Here is a 21,117-nt window from a genome sequence, read left to right on the forward strand (position 1 = left end):
AGTGTCCAGGACAAGGAAAGGATCAATGCGGATGCACTGGTGACGTGGACCTGTCTCTGCCCGTGTGCTCTGTGTGAGCAGAAAGTCTGGACGTCGGCCGGGCGCAGCGGCTGACGCTTGTCATCCCAGCACTTTGACAGGCCGAGGCGGGCAGGTCATGAGGTCAGGAGATCGAGACCACGGTGAAACCCCGTTTCTACTAAAAATAAAAAAATAAAAAAAATAGCCAGGCGCGGTGGCGGGCGCCTGTAGTCTCAGCTACTAGGGAGGCTGAGACGGGAGAATGGCGTGAACCCGGGAGGCTGAGCTTGCACTGAGCTGAGATCGCCAGCCTGGGCGACAGAGTGAGACTCTGTCTCAGAAAAAAAAAGTCCAGACATCATTGTTCAACAGCACAGAGGGACGTCTTGCTGAGAAGTGGCCGGAGGAGGCTGCCCCAGACACCACAGCCCTCTCCTCCTGCCCCCCACACCCTCCAGGATCGAAGAGGCCGTCAGCTCGGCCGGCACCATCTGCTCCCTTTGTCCTCCGAAGGAGCCTCTGTGTGGAAGGAATGCCTGCGGGGAGAACAGCTGACGTCCGGGTGCCGTTTTGGCAGCTCGGAACCCGAGTTATTTTCAGATGTCTTGTTCGTGCCCCAGAGATGAGGGACCAGCAGCTTTCAGGAAGCCTGGTCCAGGCAGTGCATTAGCTCTGCGATGACTTTCTGGCTGCAGAATCCCAAGTATGCAATTCACTCTTAATCCCCAGCTTCAAGGCACTGTCAGGCGTTTCCGTGACAAAAACCCTTTTTTTTTCTTATCTTTTTTTTTGAGATGGAGTCTCGCTCTGTCACCCAGGCTGGAGGGCAGTGGTGTTATCTCTGCTCACTGCAAGCTCCACCTCCCGGGTTCAAGCAGTTCTCCAGACTCAGCCTCCCGAGTAGCTGGGACTACAGGCGCCTTCAACCACACACGGCTAATTTTTTGTATTCTTTGTAGAGATGGGGTTTCACCATCTCTATGCTATTTCCAAATAAGGTCCCAGGCCGGGGGCGGTGGCTCACACCTGTAACGTTGGCCAGGCTGGTCTCGAACTCCTGACCTGAAGTGATCCGCCCGCCTCGGCCTCTCAAAATGCCTGGACGACAGGCGTCAGCCACCGCACCTGGCCAGAAACGCGCTATTTTCTGCACTGTTTTTCCGGGTCCAGGCAGACGCGGGTCTCTGTGGTTTCAGAGCACTATGGTAGATGGGATAGGGTGGGTGTTGGTGGTGACGAAGAGGTCGTGCCCGTCCGCGGATGAGAAGGCAAATTTCTGACCCACTTTATTTTGTTTCGTTATTTTATTTTATTTATTTATTTATTTTTTTGAGACGGAGTCTCCCTCTGTCACCCAGGCTGGAGTGCAGTGGCGCGATCTCGGCTCACTGCAAGCTCCGCCTCCCGGGTTCACGCCATTCTCCTGCCTCAGCCTCCCGAGTAGCTGGGACTACAGGCACCTGCCACCACGCCCGGCTAATTTTTTTGTATTTTTAGTAGAGATAGGGTTTCACCGAGTTAGCCAGGATGGTCTCAATCTCTTGACCTCGTGATCTGCCCGCCTCGGCCTCCCAAAGTGCTGGGATGACAGGCGTGAGCCCCCACGCCCGGCCAGAAGAAAGGCTTTATGAGAAGAATGTTGACATTATGACAGCAAATTGTGTGCCTGCTGGCTGTCTGGGTTTAACCCACCCATCATAGCACCATGCAGCCCCCCATCAGAACGTAAGCTGCCGAGGAGAGGGACCTTTTTCTTTGCTCTGTTTGTCTCACTACAGGGACCCCAGGAAATGGAAGGGCACCTGGCCCACAGCAGCCTTCCCGATTCAGAGTCCAGAATGTTCACCATTACACCATGGAACCGTCTTCACGGTAGCTTCCTAATACGTGTTTTTTCCATCGATAAATGAATCAGGCTGGGCATGGGGGCTCCAGCCTGTCGTCTCAGCACTTTGGGAAGTGGAGGTGGGTAGATTGTGATTCTGTGTGTGTGTGTGTGTCCTTGCAGCTGGCAGGAAGGCGTTGCCCAGGGAAGAACTGGGGGAAGCAGCTTTCCCCCCACTCAGGAGAGGGCCCGCACAGGTGAGGGCCCGCACAGGTGAGCACCCACCCAGGCCGTGCAGAAGCTTGGCCTCCTGACTTGGAACCTGATGCTGGAGTGAAGAATATACCTCGTTTAGGGGGACACCCTCCTTCCCACTTCCCAGGTGAGGAAGCCCCTCGGAGAAGGTGGGACTGAAATTCAAAGCCCGCCCTGGGACCCACAGTGGGATCGCTGCTCTCCTTATGAGTCCTCCTGAACTCCCATTTTCCCTTCTCTGCAACAGTTGCCACCTGCGTGCTGGGGCGGCAAAGCATAAAGGCCGGCAGGTCCTTCCAGAACCCAGGAAGGTGGGAACCGCACCACAGTCATTGCCGGCGTAAAACCCCAGGGCCGGCAGGTGCTGTGTGCAAAGTGAACAGCTTCATGCTTCTACCCTCACCTGCAAAGGAATAATAGGTCAGCGCCTGGGACCACATTGTAAAATGCAATCTGAGCGTTCTCTGGGGAATTACGGTGCAACCTGGACAGGCTCGGGGGGGGTCCCCAGCGTGGACACTGAACCTCCTCTTTGTCATTTTCCTAAAGGTTGAAAGTAGAAATCGTCCTAAATCATAGCCACGCAATTTCTCTCCGGAAAGGACGTTTGGGTAATGAAGGGTTCACGTCTGCAAACTCTGAACTTCTTTTTTCTTTTTTTCTTTTCTTTTCTTTCTTTTTTTTTTTTTTGAGATGGAGTCTTGCACTGTTGCCCAGGCTGGAGTGCAGTGTCATGACCTCGGCTCACTGCAACCTCCGCCTCCCAGTTCAAGCGATTCTCCTGCCTCAGCCTCCCGAGTAGCTGGGATTACAGGCGTGCACCGTCATGCCTGGCTAATTTCTGTATTTTTAGTAGAGACAGGGTTTCACCTTGTTGGCCAGGCTGGTCTCGAACTCCTGACCTCAGGTGATCCACCCGCCTTGGCCTCCCAAAGTGCTGGGATGACAGGCATGAGCCACTGCACCCGGCCACCTCTGCACTTGTGTATGTCCTTTCTTTCAAGGAAAGGACACGATGGTGGAATTATTAAATAAGTCGTCTTTGAGATAAACTGGAATCATCCGTGTCTTGACAATCAGCATTTGCAGTAGAGATCATGCACAGTCAGCAGAGGGCTGCACAATGTCAGCTGTGCTCCCCCCCAAAAAACAGCCTCCACACCTGCTGCGGCCATTTCATTACATCTCAAAACAACGTCAACTTATTTAATAAATAGAAGAATTTTTAAATCAAGTGCTGAGACAGGATGTATAAGCTTTAGTATTGATTATGCGTCCCTAAAAGCGCTCTCAGTAAAAGGATCTTGCTTCCTTTTTCGCAGGTTCCTATGAGGTCATTTAATCTGTCTAACTCTTATTTTATGTCGTTCTCCCCGTTTTTATTACTTTATATGACAGTACATCTTTGTAGCCACAAACTGAATAGCGTAATTGTGTTTTTTTTCTTTTTTTTTCCTGAGACAACAATATGCTTTTTGTTCGAGGAGGTAATAATTCTTGACAAAATCTGTTTTAATGTCGTACCAGAAAAAAAAAAAAAAACCCACAAAACCCTTAACGGACATTTGTAGTCCCCATTTGATCTAAAACACTGTGATATTGTTTGTGTAATCTGCTTTTAAAGTCACCAAAAGTGCTTTGTTGTAAATACTCTGTGATAACATTTGCTTTGTTACGTATTTTAAATGAAATATAGTTATAATTTCCCTCGTGACATTTTCATTTATATATAATTTAAATGTCATGAGGGAAATTATAATTTAATTTTAAAAGATTTAAATTTATTTAATTTAATAAATAATAATATATAATAAATATAATAGAGAATAAATAAATAAATTTAAATTTAAATTTATTTATTTATTCATTATATATTTATTTAGATATTATTTATTTAAATTTATTATTTATTTTTATTTTATTTCATTGTATTTTATTTTAGAGACAGGGTCTCCTTCTGTTGCCCAGCTTGGAGTGCACCTGTGTGATCATAGCCCACTGCAGACTCCACCTCCCGGGTTCAAGCAATCCTCCTGCCTCAGCCTCCCCAGTAGCTGGGAACACAGCTGCATGTACCACCACGCCTGGCTCATATTTTTTAGACATTTTAATTTATTCAGGGTCACAAAGTTACTTTTTTTTTTCTTTTTTTTTTTTGAGACATACTCTTGCTCTGTCGCTCAGGCTGGAGTGCAATGGCGCCATCTCGGCTCACTGCAACCTCCGCCTCCCGGGTTCAAGCCATTCTCCTGCCTCAGCCTCCCGAGTAGCTGGGATTACAGGCACACGCCACCACGCCCGGCTAATTTTTGTATTTTTAGTGGAGACGTGGTTTCACCACATTGGCCAGGCTGGTCTTGAACTCCTGACCTCAGGTGATCTACCTGCCTTGGTCTCCCAAAGTGCTGGGATTACAGGCACCCGCCACCATGCCTGGCTAATGTCTGTATTTTTAGTGGAGACGCGGTTTCACCACATTGGCCAGGCTGGTCTCGAACTCCCGACCTCAAGTGATCCGCCCCCATCAGCCTCCCAAAGTGCTGGGATGACAGGTGTGAGCCACCGCGCCCGGCCACACAGTTACCTTTTTATGTGACATGCATCATGTAGATGGAAGAGAAATCAAACAGTGCCGTCTGCCATGGGGGGATTGCAGCCTGTTCCAATGTCTCATTTATTCTCTGAGTACTGGGACTCTCTGGGATGAGAAGACTGATGGTTCCTAACCCAGGCAGGGGCAATGCATGACTTTTGACGCCTGGGAGAAGTCCTTCCTTCCTGGACCGTATTCTGACACGGAGTGCGTCTCACGCTTTACCCGACGGTACCCACAGTGACCTTCACCGCGGCCACCGGCCGGGGCTGTCTTCTGGATCTTAAGCGGCTTGAGGGAACTCTCTGTCCACTTCTGGGTTGATTGAATTTTTATCATGAGAAGGCACTGCCTTTGCTCAAATGCTTTTGCTGCATTTCTGGAAGTGATCATGTGAGTTTGGCCCCTTAGCCGTGAATACAGTGCGTCACATTCACGGGTTTTCCAGAAAAGAGCTGTGTTGAGAGATAATTTACACAGCCGACAAGGTATCCACTTAAACTCTTCCAACCCGTGGCTTTCTGTATGCAGAGACTTGTGCCACCATCACCACAGTCTATTTTATTGCTTTATTTATATTTGTATTTTTTTTTTTTTTTTTTTAGAGACAGGGTCTCGCTCCTGTAGACTTGGACTGTCAGGCTCACGGGATCTTCCCTCCTCAGCTCCCCAAGTAGCCAGGAGACACGGTTTCTCCCGAGTAGGTGGGTGACGTGGTTTCTCCAGGGTAGCTGAGTTGAGTAGCTGGGTGACGCTGTTTCTCCAGAGTAGCTGGGTGACGTGGTTTCTCCAGAGTAGCTGGATTGAGTAGCTGGGTGACGCTGTTTCTCCAGGGTAGCTGGGTGACGCTGTGGATGGGTCCTGGATTTTATATCTGGGAATTTGCTGACCACACTTGCCCACTGCTTTAGTCAGAGTGTTCAAAGCAGCTACTTTTAGGCCGGGTGCGGTGGCTCACGCCTGTAATCCTGGCACTTTGGGAGGCTGAGGCGGGCGGATCATGAGGTCAGGAGATCGAGACCATCCTGGCTAACACGGTGAAACTCCGTCTCTACTAAAAATACAAAAAATTAGCCGGGCGTGGTGGCGGGCGCCTGTAGTCTCAGCTACTCGGGAGGCTGAGGCAGGAGAATGGCGTGAACCCGGGAGGCGGAGCCTGCAGTGAGTCGAGATCGCACCACTGCACTCCAGCCTGGGCGACAGAGCGAAAATCAGTCTCAAAACAAACAAACATAAACTTAAGAATTAGCCAGGTGTGGCGGTGCACACCTACAGTCCCAGCTACTCAGGAGGCTGAGGTGGGAGGATTGCTTGAGCCTGGGAGGTCGAGGCTGCAGTTAGCTGTGATCGCACTACTGCACTGCAGCCTGGGCGACAGACCAAGCCCTCGTCTCCAAAAAAAAAAGAAGTTGCAACGGCTCCCATTCCCGATTCAAAGAGCTTTTATGAATATCTCAATAGACTTGTCTAGCGTATGTGCATGCTTTTGGATTCAAAAGCAAAGTTTTGTTCACCGTAGGTGGGAGATCAAGTTGGCAACAATATAGTATTCCAAGGTAATACACCCTGGATCTCAGAGAAATTGAAACGTAACCATCTGAGAGGTTTTTTGTTTCTTTGTTTTTCTGAGACTGTCTGAAAGAAAAAAATTGAAACCCTTCCCCGGGGCTAGGAACCCACAAATTTGAGGACAGCTGTCACTGTCGGTATCAAACGTTCCTTTATTTTTTTCAGCTGAAGTCTTGCTCTATTGCCCAGGCTGGAGTGCAGTGTTGGGATCTCGGCTCCCTGCAGCCTCAACCCTCTGAGCCCCACCGATCCTCCTGCATCAGCCTCCCGAGTAGCTGGGACTACACGTGTGCGCCACCATGCCTGGCTAATTTAAATTATTATTATTATTTTTTTTTTGAAACGGAGTCTCGCTCTGTCACCCAGGCTGGAGGTGCAGTGGCACGATCTTAGCTCACTGCAGCCTCCGATTCTTGGGCTCAAGCGATCCTCCTGCCTCAGCCACAACGTAGAGAGACCCTATCTTTACCGAAAATACAAAATGAGCCTGGCACGATGGTGCATGCCTATGGTCCCAGCTACTCCATATCGGCCTCCTGAGTGGTTGGAACTATAAGCATCAGCCACCATGCTCGGCTAATTTTATTTTTTTTTAAATTTTTTGTAGACGCCAGGTGCAGTGCCTCTTGTCTGTATTCCCAGCGCTTTGGGAGGCTGAGGCTGGTGGATCGCTTGAGCCCAGGAGTTCATAGACCAGCCTTACCAGTATTGGCAAAATCTCATCGCTACTAAAAAAATACAAAAGGAAAAATGAGCCAGGTGTGATGGTGTTTGCCTGTTATCCCAGCTACTCGGGAGACTAAGGCAGGAGGATTGCTTGAACTTGGGAGGCGGAGGTTGCAGTGAGCCAAGACTGTGCCACTGCACTCCATCCAGCCTTGGCAACAAGAGCGAGACTCTGTTTCAAAAAAAAAAAAAGCAATTTGTATAGTTGAGATCCTGCTATGTTGGCCTGTCTCAACGTCCTGGCCTCAAGCGGTCCTCCCGCCTTGGCATCCCAAAGTGCTGGGACCACAGGTGTGAGCCACTGCGCGTGGCATCAAATGCGTTTAGGGTTCTAAACAAGATCCCGCCACGTGACCAGGTCACACAGACCCTCTAAATGGAATCCATCGCTTGATGGAATCTATGGCTTGAATGGGTGGATAGATGGATGATGGATGGGTAGAGAGACTGTAGTAGGATAGACAGATGGCAGAGGGGTGGCTGGTGGATGGATGGATAGATGATGGATGGATGAGTGGACGGATAGATGATGGACAGATGAACGGAGGGATAGATGATGGATGGATGGGTGGATGGATGGATAGATGGATGATGGATGGAGAGACAGAAGTAGGATAGACAGATGGCAGAGGGGTGGCTGATGGATGGATAGATGATGGACAGATGAACGGATGGATAGGTGGATGATGGATGGATAGAGAGACAGTGGTAGGATAGACAGATGGCAGAGGGGTGGCTGGTGGATGGATGGATAGATGATGGATGAATGGACGGATAGATGATGGACAGATGAATGGATGGATAGATGATGGATGAATGATGGATGGATGGATGGATGGATGGATGGATGGATAGAGAGACAGTGGTAGGATAGACAGATGGCAGAGGGGTGGCTGATGGATGGATAGATGATGGACAGATGAACGGATGGATAGGTGGATGATGGATGGATAGATGATGGATGGATAGAGAGACAGTGGTAGGATAGATGGCAGAGGGGTGGCTGATGGATGGGTAGATGATGGACAGATGAACGGATGTGCTGATAGACACACCCACGGACGTTCCTGCCTGGATGCTTCCCTCTACCTGCCCCTGCACGTCAGTTATTCCAGGACCGGGATGTGGGACGTGGCCCCTGTTCAGGAGTCTGTCCCGCCCAGTGACGGCCATTCCCCAGCCCTGGCTGTGGCCCAGGAGGGTGACGTCTGGAATGCAGTTGCTGTGGCCGGAGCACGGACAGGTGGTTCTGCCCTGACCTCTGGACAGCGTCTTCTCGCGGCCTCTTTCTGGTTGGTGGGACCTGCAGGGATTTTGAGTCTTTTCTGTGCATACTGCTGCCCCCCCCCCACCCCCCACTGAGACACTTCCTGCCTCACCCACCTGGGCCATAGAGCTTCTGTCCTGCAGGGGTGACCCGAATGAGCTGCTTCTCCTGGGAGCCAGGCCCACATTGGGCCTGCTCGCAGAGAAGGACCCCAGGAGATGGCATGGGGATTGGAGACCCTCATCTAGGGGGCTCTGTGGAAGCTCTGAGAGCTGGGAGATGTCCCGGTCAGTGCTCCCTGGCTGTCAGCTGTCTGATTCGGACGTGGATATCTGTCCATCTGCTGTCTATTTAGGCATCCATCAATCCACCCGTTCATCCGTTCGTCATCCATCCATCTGTCAGCTACCCTTTGCCGTCTGTCTATGCTACTACCGTCTCTGTATCCACCCATCATCCATCTATCCATCTGTTCATCCATCCATCCATCATCCATCCATCCATCCATCTATCCATCAGCTACCCCTCTGCCATCTCTCTATCCTACTACCGTCTCTATCCACCCATCATGCACCTATCCATCTGTTCATCTGTCCATCATCCATCAATCTGTCATCTACCCCTCTGCCATCTCTCTATCATACTACCGTCTCTATCCACCCATCATCCACCTATCCATCTGTTCATCTGTCCATCATCCATCAATCTGTCATCTGCCCCTCTGCCATCTGTCTATCCTACTACCATCTCTATCCACCCATCATCCATCTATCCATCTGTTCATCTGTCCATCATCTATCCATCCATCCGTCAGGTACCCGTCTGCCATCTGTCTATCCTACTACCGTCTCTATCCACCCATCATCCATCTATCCATCTGTTCATCTGTCCATCATCTATCCATCCATCCATCAGCTACCCCTCTGCCATATGTCTATCCTACTACCATCTCTCTGTCCACCCATCATCCATCCATCATCTATCCATCTGTTCATCTGTCCATCATCCATCCATCCATCCATTCATCCATCCATCATGTATTCATCCATCCATCCGTCAGCCACCCCTCTACCATCTATCCTCCTACCATCTATCTGTTCATCCGTCCACTTGTTCACCTGTCCATCATCCATCCATCCATCAGCCACACCTCTGCCATCTGTCTATCCTACTATTATCTATCCATCCATCCATTTATCCATCTCTCTATTATTTACCTATTATCTATCATCTATCTTTCCATTATCTACCTACCTATTATCTATCATCTATCTATTATCTACCTACCTATTATCTGTAATCGATCTGTCTATTATCTACCTAGCTATTACCTATCATCTATTATCTCTCCTACTACCATCTTCTCTCTCTGTCTTTCTCTCATATCCATCCCATCTTTCCTCTGTGGAGATTCATGCTATGAAGAAAAACCAGGAAACGGCCGTAGCAACATTGGTGTGTACTGTGGTGCATGTCTTGTGTGTGCCTGTGTCAGGAGTGTCTGTATGTGGTATTGTGTGTGTCTGTGGTGCGTGTGTGGTCTGTGCCTGTATCTGTGGTGTCTGTGTGGCACGTGTCAGGTGTATGTGTGTCTGACTCATGGCCAGGTGTCCCGTGAGCGGAGACCGAGGGCCGTGGGCTGGGAGCTGAGCTGGAACAATGTCCCAGGCACAGGGACCTGCAGGAACAGAGACCCTGGGGCTGAGGTGGGTGGCGGGGGGGGTGGTGGTTGAGCATACCAGCCTTCCAGGGCCACTGAGGGCTTGAGTTTTTTCTCTGAGTGAGATGGGGTCTGGAGGGATATTTTTGTGGGGGAGTTGATTACTTATTTACTAGTATTGAGGTAAAACACGACATAAAATTAGTCCTTTTAGGCTGGGCACGGTGGCTCACGCCTGTAATCCTAGCACTTTGGGAGGGCAAGGCAGGCGGATCACCTGAGGTCAGGAGTTTGAGACCAGCCTGGCCAACATGGTGAAACCCTGTCTCTGCTAAAAATACAAAAATTAGCCAGGCGTGGTGGCAGGTGCCTGTAATTCCAGCTACTCAGGAGGCTGAGGCAGGACAATCGCTTGAACACGGGAGGCGGAGGTGAGCTGAGATCGTGGGTGACAGCGAAAGTCTGTCTCAAAAAGAAAAAAAAAAAATCAATGCTTTGTGAAAATAGAGCCGGTGACCACGGACCCCCCCCTAGGCACAGAGTGTCAAGCCACCCAGAGGAAGATGGAAAAGGATTTTCTTTCAAATGAGCAAGATTTAAATAAGCATGGCGTGCACTCAGGGAGACGTAGCTGTGGCTCTGCCTCTCTGCAAAGCCAGCTGGGCGGCCCCGCCAGGAATTCCGAAGGCTGAAAGGAGCCGTGTCCTCTCCCCCATCCTGGAAATAGTCTGCGTGGAGCTGCTGAGTCTGGGTGGGCGCCGGGGACGAGCTTTCAACAGTTCACCTGGCCCCAACATTCCGTCCACACATTCCATGACCAAGACAGCCGCCCCCTGCAAGGGATTAACCGAGGGTCACGCTTAGCAGCAGGAATGCACACGCCCGATTTAGACATTCTGCTTGGCATCGGCGATCAGGGCGGCCTGCAAAGGCCTAGGGCGGGTGGATGCCGGAGACGCTGGAGCTCTGAGGTCTGCAGGAGGAACTGCTTTTCCGCTGGGCTGCTCAGGGAGGAAGGAAGCTGGGGAGAAGCCGGGAGCCTCAGCCTCCACAATGCCTGCCCTCTTCCAAAACGAGCCAGGCCACCCGGACAGGATGGCAGCTCCCCTCCCGGCCAGCATGACATCAGGCCTGCGGAATGTGCCACCTTCCGAATTAGAAGCGCACTGGGTCCCTGGGGCGTAGGTCTTTTTCGGGCCATCTGCGGAAAGAGGACCTGCATGTTTACCCCCCGGGGGCCCTTGTCTTTGCGGCTCAGCTGTGTTTAGGTCCCCGTTGCTGGGTGATACCGGGGAGACATAAACAGACCTGGGTCAGCCGGGGAGTGGCGGGGGGCAGGAGCAGGTGCAGCTGCAATCCAGGGCCGGCTGCTGCACACAGTCATGCTGAAAAGCACGTCAAAAATAAAAGGGGAAGAGAAACGGCTCCTTTTATTTTTTATTTATTTTATTATTATTATTGTTATTATCATTTTTGAGACAGAGTTTCGCTCTTGTTGCCCAGGCTGGAGTGCAGTGGTGCGATCTCAGCTCACCGCAACCTCCACCTCCCGGGTTCCAGCGATTCTCCTGCCTCAGCCTCCTGAGTAGCTGGGATTACAGGCACCTGCCACCACACCTGGCTAATTTTTGTGTTTTTAGTGGAGACGGGGGTCTCGCCGTGTTGGCCAGGCTGCTCTTGAACTCCTGACCTCAGGTGATCCACCGGCCTCGGCCTCCCAAAGTGCTGGGATGACAGGCGTGAGCCACCGCCTCCAGCTGGAAATGGCTCCTTTTAAATTGCCTCTTGTAACACTGTAGGTCCCAAAAGCAGGGACAGGTGACACGGTGTGAATACAGCTTCCACCTTCAATTTTCAAAACAATACATTCACGGCTAATGCATACACTATTGTGGGTATTTTGTGTGTGTGTGTGTGTGTGTTTTTCTGGAGACAGAGTATTGCTTTGTCTCCCACGCTGGAGTGCAGTGGTGCAATCACGGCTCATTGCAGCCTCCGCCTCCTGGGCTGAACCCATCCTCCTGCCTCAGCCTCCTGAGTAGCTGGGACTACAGGTGCACGTCCCCACGCCTGGCTAATTTTTGTATTTTTTTTTGTAGAGAGGGTGGTGTTGCTATGTTGCCCAGGCTGGTCTCAAGCTCCTGGGCTCAAGTGATCCTCCCACCTCAGCCTCCCAAAGTGCTGCGATGACAGGGCACGATAGCTCACACCTGTCATCCCAGCACTTTGGGAGGCCAAGGCAGGTGGATCACCTGAGGCCAGCAGTTCCAGACCAGCCTGGATAACATGGTGAAATCCTGCCTCTACTAAAAATACAAAAATCAGCCGGGTGTGGTGGTGCATGCTGGTAATCCCAGCTACTCAGGAGGTCGAGGCGGGAGAATTGCTCGAACCTGGGGGGTAGAGGTTATGCTGAGCTGACATTGCACCACTGCACTCCAGCCTGGGCGACAGAGTGAGACTCCCTCTAAAAAAAAAAAAAAAGCCATTATTTTTATTGTAAAATGTCCCAGTAAAGAGATGCTGGGATGATACTGTGTCTGGTGGTCCCCAGGGCCTGAGGGTCTTTTGTGAACTGCTCTGCGTCCATAATCCAGCTATCACAGTCTTTGAACAAAGATCAATGATTAACCAATTGCAAAACGCAGCGGAATTAGATTCCTGGCACTCCCGTAACAAAGAACTACCAGGAGGGTGGTCCCTAAAGCAACAGGAATTTATCCTCTCCCATCCTGGAGACCAGGAGTCTGAGGTCCAGGTGTCTCAGGGCCGCGCTCCCTCCACAGGCTGTAGGGGAGGGTCCTTCCTGCCTCTCCCAGCTCCTGGGGGCTCCAGGCATCCCTGGGCTTGTGGCTGCATCACTCTGGTCTCTGCCTCCATCTCCACGTGGCCTTCTCCTCTGTGTCTGAGTCGCCTCTTCTGTCTCTTAGAAGGACGCCTGTCATTGGGTTTAGGGTCCACCCTAATCCAGAATGATTTCATTGTGAGATCTTTGACTTAATTGTACCTGCAAGGACCCTATTTTCTTTTTTTTTTTTGAGATGGAGTCTCGCTCTGTTGCCCAGGCTGGAGGGCAGTGGCGCAATCCCGGCTCACTGCAAGCTCCACCTCCCGGGTTCAAGCGATTCTCCTGCCTCAGCCTCCCGAATAGCGGGGATTACAGGCACCCGCCACCACGCCTGGCTAATTTTTGTATTTTTAGCAGAGACAGGGTTTCACCATGTTGGCCAGGCTGGTCTCGAACTCCTGACCTCAGGTGATCCACCCACCTCGGCCTCCCAAAGTGCTGGGATGACAGGCGTGAGCCACCTCACCTGGCCCTATTTTATTTTTATTTTTTATTTTTTGCAAGGAAGGAATGAAATGATTTATTGAAAATGGAAGTACCCTCTACAGCGTGGGAGGAGACGGAGCACAGAAGCTCAAAGACTAAAGGGTTGGGCTTTTAAAGACATTTAATTAAAAGGAATTAAGTTTCCCTTATGACATTTAGAAAAAAAAAATAAAGTCAAAATGGTAAAAAATGGTCAGCATGCTTTGTGCTTGGGCAGCTGCGTATGGAACATCATTAGAATAGAACCGGAAGCGTCTAGATTTTGACTTTTCATCCTCCAAGCTGCAGAATTCTCATTACTTGCAGATGAAAAAGATGAAACAGAGATGAAAGCAGTCACCAATTTTCTCTAATTATTTTGCAATTAAGTGTCCAAGCACCCCAGGTAGCGTGGACTCACACAGCACTCTTAAACCAAATACCTGACTGTCTGAAATTAATTATAAAAATGGATCTAAGGCCTGGTTTTCACATGGTGGCTGATGAATGCTTTCTGAGTCTTGTTTTCCTGTTCGTTTACCGTGGTACGTAAGATGTACAGAACATAAAGTTCAGCGTGTGAGCCATTTTTCCTTTGTTTGTTTATTTTTGAGACGGAGTCTCGCTCTGTCACCCAGGCTGGAGTGCAGTGGCGCGATCTCGGCTCACTGCAGCCTCCGCCTCCCGGGTTCAAGCGATTCTCCTGCCTCAGCCTCCCGAGTAGCTGGGACTACAGGCGCCCGCCACCACGCCTGGCTAATTTTTGTGTTTTTAGTAAAGACGGGGTCTCATCATGTTGGCCAGGATGGTGTCAATCTCCTGACCTCGTGATCCACCTGCCTCGGCCTCCCAAAGTGCTGGGGTGACAGGCGTGAGCCACCGCGCCTGGCCCGGTGTTTATTATTATTATTTTTTAATGCAAGAGAAAATATTTAGATGAAAAATAGCTTATCCAAAAGATGCAGACATTGGCACTTAGATTTCTAGATGATATACATGGAAGGAAGTGTTCAGATCTGTCCTCGTCCTCCTGAGCTTGTCCCCGGCATCAACACTCTTCAGTGTCCTTTTTCTCAGCTCACTGCAGCCTCCACCTCCTGGGCTCAGGTGATCCTCCCACCTCAGCCTCCTGAGGAGCTGACACTACAGACATGCACCATCACACCTGGCTAATTTTTATATATTTTTTTGTAGGGACAGGGTCTTGCTCTGGTGCCCAGGCTGGAGTGCAGTGGTGCAATCTCAGCTCACTGCAGCCTCCACCTCCTGGGTTCAGGTGATCCTCCCACCTCAGCCTCCTGAGGAGCTGGGACTACAGACATGCACCATCACACCTGGCTAATATTTAATTTTTTTGTAGGGACAGGGTCTTGCTCTGGTGCCCAGGCTGGAGTGCAGTGGTGCAATCTCAGCTCACTGCAGCCTCCACCTCCTGGGCTCAGGTGATCCTCCCACCTCAGCCTCCTGAGGAGCTGGCACTACAGACATGCACCATCACACCTGGCTAATTTTTATATATTTTTTTGTAGGGACAGGGTCTTGCTCTGTTGCCCAGGGTGATCTTGAACACCTGGGCTCAAGGTATCTGCCCGCCCAAAGTGCTGGGATGACCGACATGAGCCATGGCACCCAGGCAAGATTCACCGTTCATTTACACCGCTCCCACCCCCGCCCGCCCCAGGGAAGGTCTTTATTCGTAAATCTGCCTTTCTGACCTCTCTTCCCAAATGTGTGTATTTCCAACAGATCTCCGAGTCAACAGGCACACGCACACCGTTTTCCATAATCCAGGGATTTGCAGCCGCTGGAGGGGTGAGTAGGGGAGGAAGCCGTCACTGCTAAGTGGAGGTGGGGCTTGTAAACGTCATTTTACGGGCAGGTGGAAACCTTTATAAGCCCACAAATATTCCAAGCCTTTTCCTGCCCCTGGGGCCCTGGAGACTTCTCAGAGGAGCTAGCAGGTGCTGGGGAACAGGCCTTCATCACCAACCCACTAGGAACTGTTCGCCATGTGTCAGGGGCTGCGTCTGGCACGGAGGTGAACGCTGAAGCCGTCCCCCCACCCCCACGTTCACCCCCAGATCCCCAAGACGAGAGAGCATTGCGTGAGGTCCAAATAAACGTCCCTCCTGGCGCCTTCACGGATGAGGTTTTTCTTTTCTTTTTTTTCGAGGCAGCGTATTGCTTGTTGCCCAGGCTGGGGTGCAGTGGCACGATCTTAGCTCACCGCAGCCTCCAATTCTTGGGCTTAAGCGATCCTCCTGCCTCAGCCTCCCGAGTAGCTGGGACCACAGGCGTGCACCACCGTGCTAGGCTCATTTTGTATTTTCTGTAGAGACAGGGTGTCTCTACGTTGCCCAGGCTGGGGTGCAGTGGCATGATCTTAGCTCACTGCAGCCTCCAATTCTTGGGCTCAAGCGATCCTCCTGCCTCAGCCTCCCAAAGTGTTGGGATTACAGATGTGCACTACAGCTCCCAGCCCTGACGATGGGTTTGGGGAACAAAAGGGGGATACGTCGCCAAATTCAAACTCACTTCCTCCTGCATCTGAGCACGTTCAGAGCTGGTGGGCGGGGAGGTGGGTGTGGGGCTGTGGCTCTGGCCTCTCCAGGTGTCCATGCTGAGCTGTCCAGGAGGCTGACAGGGAGGACGCCCCTTCGGTATCCCCCTTTTACCCTCAGAAGAGCCCTGCGGACCCCTGAGTCCCTGACCACCAGGCAGCTGAGGCCATCTTGGGGTCCCTGGATTGAGACCCCAAGAGAGGGGTCCTGGATCTTGTGCAACAAAGAATTCACATCTAGTCCGCAGTGCAAAATAAAAGCAAGTTTATTTAGAAAGTAAAATGGGGCCGGGCACAGTGGCTCACGCCTGTCATCCCAGCACTTTGGGAGGCTGAGGCGGGCAGATCACGAGGTCAGGAGATCGAGACCAGCCTGGCCAACACGATGAAACTCCGTCTCTACTAAAAATACAAAAATTAGCCGGGCGTGGTGGTGCACACCTGTAATCCCGGCTACTCGGGAGGCTAAGAATCAATTTTCTTAATTACTATGCTTTGCAAGAATCAGTATTATTTTTATTTTTTGAGACGAAGTCTTGCTCTGTCGCCCAGGCTGGAGTGCAGCCTCCAATTCTTGGGCTTAAGCGATCCTCCTGCCTCAGCCTCCCCAGTAGCTGGAGTGAGGTGGTGTGATCTTGGCTCGCTGCAATCTCTGCCTCCCGGGTTCAAGTGATTCTCCTGCCTCAGCCTCCCAAGTAGCTGGGATTACAGGTGCGCACCATCACGCCTGGCTAATTTTGTATTTTTTTTAGTAGAGATGGTTTCTCCGTGTTGGTCAGGCTGGCCTCGAACTGCCAACCTCAGGTGATCCACTTGCCTCAGCCTCCCAAAGTGCTGGGATTACAGGCGTGAGCCACTGTGTCTGGCCAGTAAACATTATAAATTTGTTCCTTTTTTTTTTTTTCTGAGACAGAGTCTCTGTCCACAGGCTGGAGTGCAGTGGTGCAATCTCGGCTCACTGCAACCTCCACCTCCTGGGTTCAAGCGATTCTCGTGCCTCAGCCTCCTGAGTAGCTGGGATGACAGGCATGAGCCACCACATCTGGCTAATTTTTGTGTTTTTAGTAGAGATGGGGTTTTACCATTTCTCCTAGATGCCAGGCTGGTCTTGAACTCCTGACCTCAAGCAATCCAGCCGCCTCGGCTTCCCAAAGCACTGGGATTCCAGGCGTGAGCCACCGCGCCCGGTGTAATTTGTTCCTTTAACCGTAAACATCTCCGGGCGACGAACACGCTGAACTTTCTGAGAATGCAGCCAGCAAGTTCCAGCCTCATTGTCCAGCTGTCAGTCAAGATGGAGTCAGTCTGGTTCATTTGCCTCTGACAACGCGTCCTCCCGTACGCCACGTGGCTCGATCTGCAGCTGGGCTGGAGACACCGTCTGGACCCCACAGTGCTCCCCAGGACCACCTCCAAAAGGATCCCACCCCAGGGAGCCGTGCAAACACCATAAATCCTTCTAATTGCCACGTTCCCGGCAGCCAGAATCTGTGGTCTCTCTACAGTGGCCTCACAGTCTCCAGCCAAGAGCTCAATCTTGCTTCTGGACAAATATTACCGAGAAACGTCTGCAAACCCCGGGCGCCCGCCTCCCACATCACAGGGGCTGCGTCTCAGAAAACAACTTGTTTCTGCCGGGAGCCGACGTCAGGCCACATCTGCAGACGCCTGGACGCGCTAATCCGCGCCCCCTCGCCGCCTCCCAGGGCACCTCTCGCCACACAGGACGCTCTGGGCTTCCCCTAAGAACACCGGTGTCTGTGACCTGCGCGTGGGGTCACCTCCTCAGCATACATGCAAGGTGAGGCAGAGTGGTTCACCCGGGGCTCACCTGCATGAGGGGGTCCTGCCCACGGCTCTGCGACGCAATAGAATAATCAGGCCCAGCCCAAGGCGTCGTGCCCACCGCAGAAGGGATGGCACCTGTTCCCCTCCTATCTCACCCACTCTGCCCACGTGTGTCCCCCACAAAACGGGGTCCGTACGGCCCTGGGGCCAGTCACCGTACTGCATCCTTCTGACAAAGACAGAAAGAAACCGGCTCTTTGAGTTTAACAATAAAACCAAACGGCTCCCTTCTGCTGGCAAAAGAAATGCAGGCTCCGGGCAGAAAATTCTGGAAGATGATAAAGGAAAAAAATAAATTAATTCGAGAAAACTTTGAGACACAGAACGGCACAAATACCCCCTCAGTCTTTAGAGAACAGTTGGGGACACACGTTCTAGCTCATTTCCCCACGGAACTTTTATTTTGTTTTTATTTTTTGAGATGGAGTCTCTCTCTGTCGCCCAGGCTGGAGTGCAATGGCATGATCTCGGCTCACTGCAACCTCCGCCTCCCGGTTCAAGCGATTCTCCTGCCTCAGCCTCCCGAGTAGCTGAGATTACAGGCACCTGCCACCACGTCCGGCTAATTTTTGTATGTTTAGTAGAGATGGGGTTTCACCATGTTGGCCAGGGTGGTCTCGAACTCCTGACCTCAGGTGATCCGCCCTCATCGCCCTCCCAAAGTGCTGGGATTATAGGCATGAGCCACTGCCCCCGGCCCCTCTGTTCTTTTTATAAGCTGCTATGACCGGCCCTAAGAAGAGATACCACACTCACAGGTTTTATAAATTGGGAATCCCAACTTATTCACACGATGTGCTTCTCTAGCCAGTATTTTGTCCACTTAAATGTTGGCACAGGCATTTCTCGTGCCATGAAAAGCCTTTGGAAACAGCCTGCCTGCCTTCCTTCTTTCTTTCCTTCCTTCCTTCCCTCCCTCCCTTCCTTTCCTCCTTCCTTCCTTCTCTTCCTTCCTTCCTTTCTTCCTTCCTTCGTTCCTTCCTTCCTTCCCTCCCTCCCTCCCTTCCTTCCCTCCCTCCCTCCCTTCCTTCCCTCCCTCCCTCCCTTCCTTCCCTCCCTCCCTCCCTTCCTTCCTTCTTTCCTTCCTTCCTTCCCTCCGTCCCTCCCTTCCTTCCCTCCCTCTCTTCCTTCCTTCCCTTCCTCCCTTCCTTCCCTCCCTCCCTTCCTTCCTTCCTTCTTTCCTTCCTTCCTTCCCTCCGTCCCTCCCTTCCTTCCCTCCCTCTCTTCCTTCCTTCCCTTCCTCCCTTCCTTCTTTCCCTTCCTTCCTTCTCTTCCTTCCTTCCTTCCCTCTCTCCCTCCCTTCCTTCCTTCCTTCTTTCTTTTTCCTTTTCTTTTTCTTTTTTTTTTTTTTTTGAGACGTAGTCTCACCCTGTCGCCCAGGCTGGAGTGCACTGGCGCGATCTCGGCTCACTGCAACCTCCACCTCCCAGGTTCAAGCGATTCTCCTGCCTCAGCCTCCCGAGTAGCTGGGAGTACAGACGCCCGCCACCACGCCCGGCTAATTTTTGTATTTTTTAAGTAGACATGAGCTTTCACCACATCGGCCAGGCTGGTCTCAAGCTCCTGACCTCAAGTGAACCACTGTCCTCAGCGTCCCAAAGTGCTGGGATGACAGGCGTGAGCCACCGTGCTTGTCCTGCTCTGTAAATTTTGTTTTGGGCCAGGCGTGGTGGCTCACACCTGCAATCCCAGCACTTTGGGAGGCTGAGGCGGACGGATCACTTGAGGTCAGGAGTTCGAGACCAGCCTGGCCAACATGGTGAAACCCTGTCTCTACTAAAAATACTAAGTTGGCTGGGCATGTTGGTGGCAGGTGCCTGTAATCCCAGCTTCTTGGGAGGCTGAGGCAGGAGAATCGCTTGAACCAGGGAGGCCAAGGTTGCAGCGAGCCGAGATCGTGCCACTGCACTCCAGGCTGGGCGACAAGAGCAAAAAGTCTGTTTCAAAAATAATATTATAATAATAATAATAATAAAAACAACTGTTTTCATGCTGCAGACACAGCACACAGGCCAGGACGTCAGGGTCTCGTGAGGGGCCGTCGGAGAACGTCTAAGACAGACAGACGCCGTTCCAGCTGCAACTCGCCCTTCCCGGCTGGGGGTCCTGAGCCAGCAGCCTCCGTGGGAGAAAACCTTCGCTCTGCAAACTCTCAGAGCCCCCACCTGCTCCCGCCTCCCGTCTGTCCTGGTTCTAGGGACCCAGAACCTTCTCTGTCCAGACCTCCCAGGTCCTGACGGGAATCCGGATAAACTCGTTGGGACGAAGGTGTTAACGGCAGGCCCCTGTGTAATGTATTTCGCCACCCAGATAAAATGAGTGTTTTGACAGCTGCCGTTAATTTTTTACCCTGAGGAAGAAGGAAGGACTTTGAGGCACCTGCGGCCGGGTTGGCGCTGGGCAGGGGATTTCTGGATGCGGACAGGGGGGGGATTCCTGGGGTCCCTAGAGCCACACCACGTAGGTGGCGGCTGATTCCGACCTGCAAGGCCCCGGCGTTGGTGAAAGATTTATCACCTGCTCGGCCTCGGAGACGGGGAAGAAAAACACGGCCTGGAAGTGGTTCTGGCTGACGGACGGGCCCCTGGGGAACCGTCCGCAAATAGGCGTTTTCTTTCTCCTTTTTGTCACAGCCTCTCCCGGCCCTGCCCTGGCTGAGTTGGGCTTAGCGAACGCTTGTTGCGTGTCCACGGAGCTCTGGATGCCGTTCTGGGTGCTGGGTACCTGGTGGGGTGTGTGTGAGGTTCCCTCCTCTCTAGTGGAGCCATCAGGAGTGAGTAGACAAAGAAAATAGTATCTAACTGCTGCTTGTGATGAGTTTTTTTTTTTTTTTTTGAGACAGAATCTCGCTCTTGTTATGAGGCTGGAGTGCAATGTTGCAATCTCAGCTCACTGCAACCTCCACTCCGGGTTCAAGCGATCCTCCTGCCTCAGCCTCCTGAGTAGCTGGGATTACAAGCATGTGTCACCACGCCCGGCTAATTTTGTATTTTTAGTAGAGACAGCATTTCACTATGATAGTCAGGCTGGTCTCGAACTCCTGACCTCAGGTGATCCATCCGTCTCGGCTTCCCAAAGTGCTGGGATGACAGGCATGAGCCACCGTGCCCAGCCTTTTATTTTTTGGAGATGGAGTTTTGCTCTTATTGCCCAGGCTGGAGTGCAATGGTGCAATCTCGGCTCACTGCAACCTCCACTCCCGGGTTCAAGAGATCCTCCTGCCTCAGCCTCCCGAGTAGCTGGGATGACAGCTGTGCACCACCACGCCCGGCTAATTTTGTGTTTTTAGTAGAGACGGGGTTTCACTATCTTAGTCAGCCTGGTCTTGAATTCCTGACCTCCCGCCAGGGAGGTGATGCATCCAGGTGATCCACCCGCCCCGACCTCCCAAAGTGCTGGGATGACAGGTGAGAGCCACCGTGCCCGGCCCCAGCGTTTTTTTTTTTTCTTTTGGAGACAGGGTCTTGCTCTGTCTCCCAG

The 21,117-nt window shown here is 51.7% G+C and overlaps 1 long non-coding RNA gene across 1 annotated transcript; it reads left to right on the forward strand.

The window, feature by feature from the left end:
• The first annotated feature begins 1,410 nt into the window (after window positions 1–1,410).
• Window positions 1,411–5,369, forward strand: LOC134736044 (uncharacterized). The gene is made up of 4 exons (XR_010119820.1): window positions 1,411–1,893; window positions 2,030–2,228; window positions 2,349–2,521; window positions 4,044–5,369. It is a non-coding gene; the product is annotated as an uncharacterized lncRNA (long non-coding RNA).
• The last annotated feature ends 15,748 nt before the right edge of the window (window positions 5,370–21,117 follow it).

Source organism: Symphalangus syndactylus, chromosome Y (assembly GCF_028878055.3).
Source record: "Symphalangus syndactylus isolate Jambi chromosome Y, NHGRI_mSymSyn1-v2.1_pri, whole genome shotgun sequence".
NCBI classification, from domain to species: Eukaryota; Metazoa; Chordata; class Mammalia; order Primates; family Hylobatidae; genus Symphalangus; species Symphalangus syndactylus.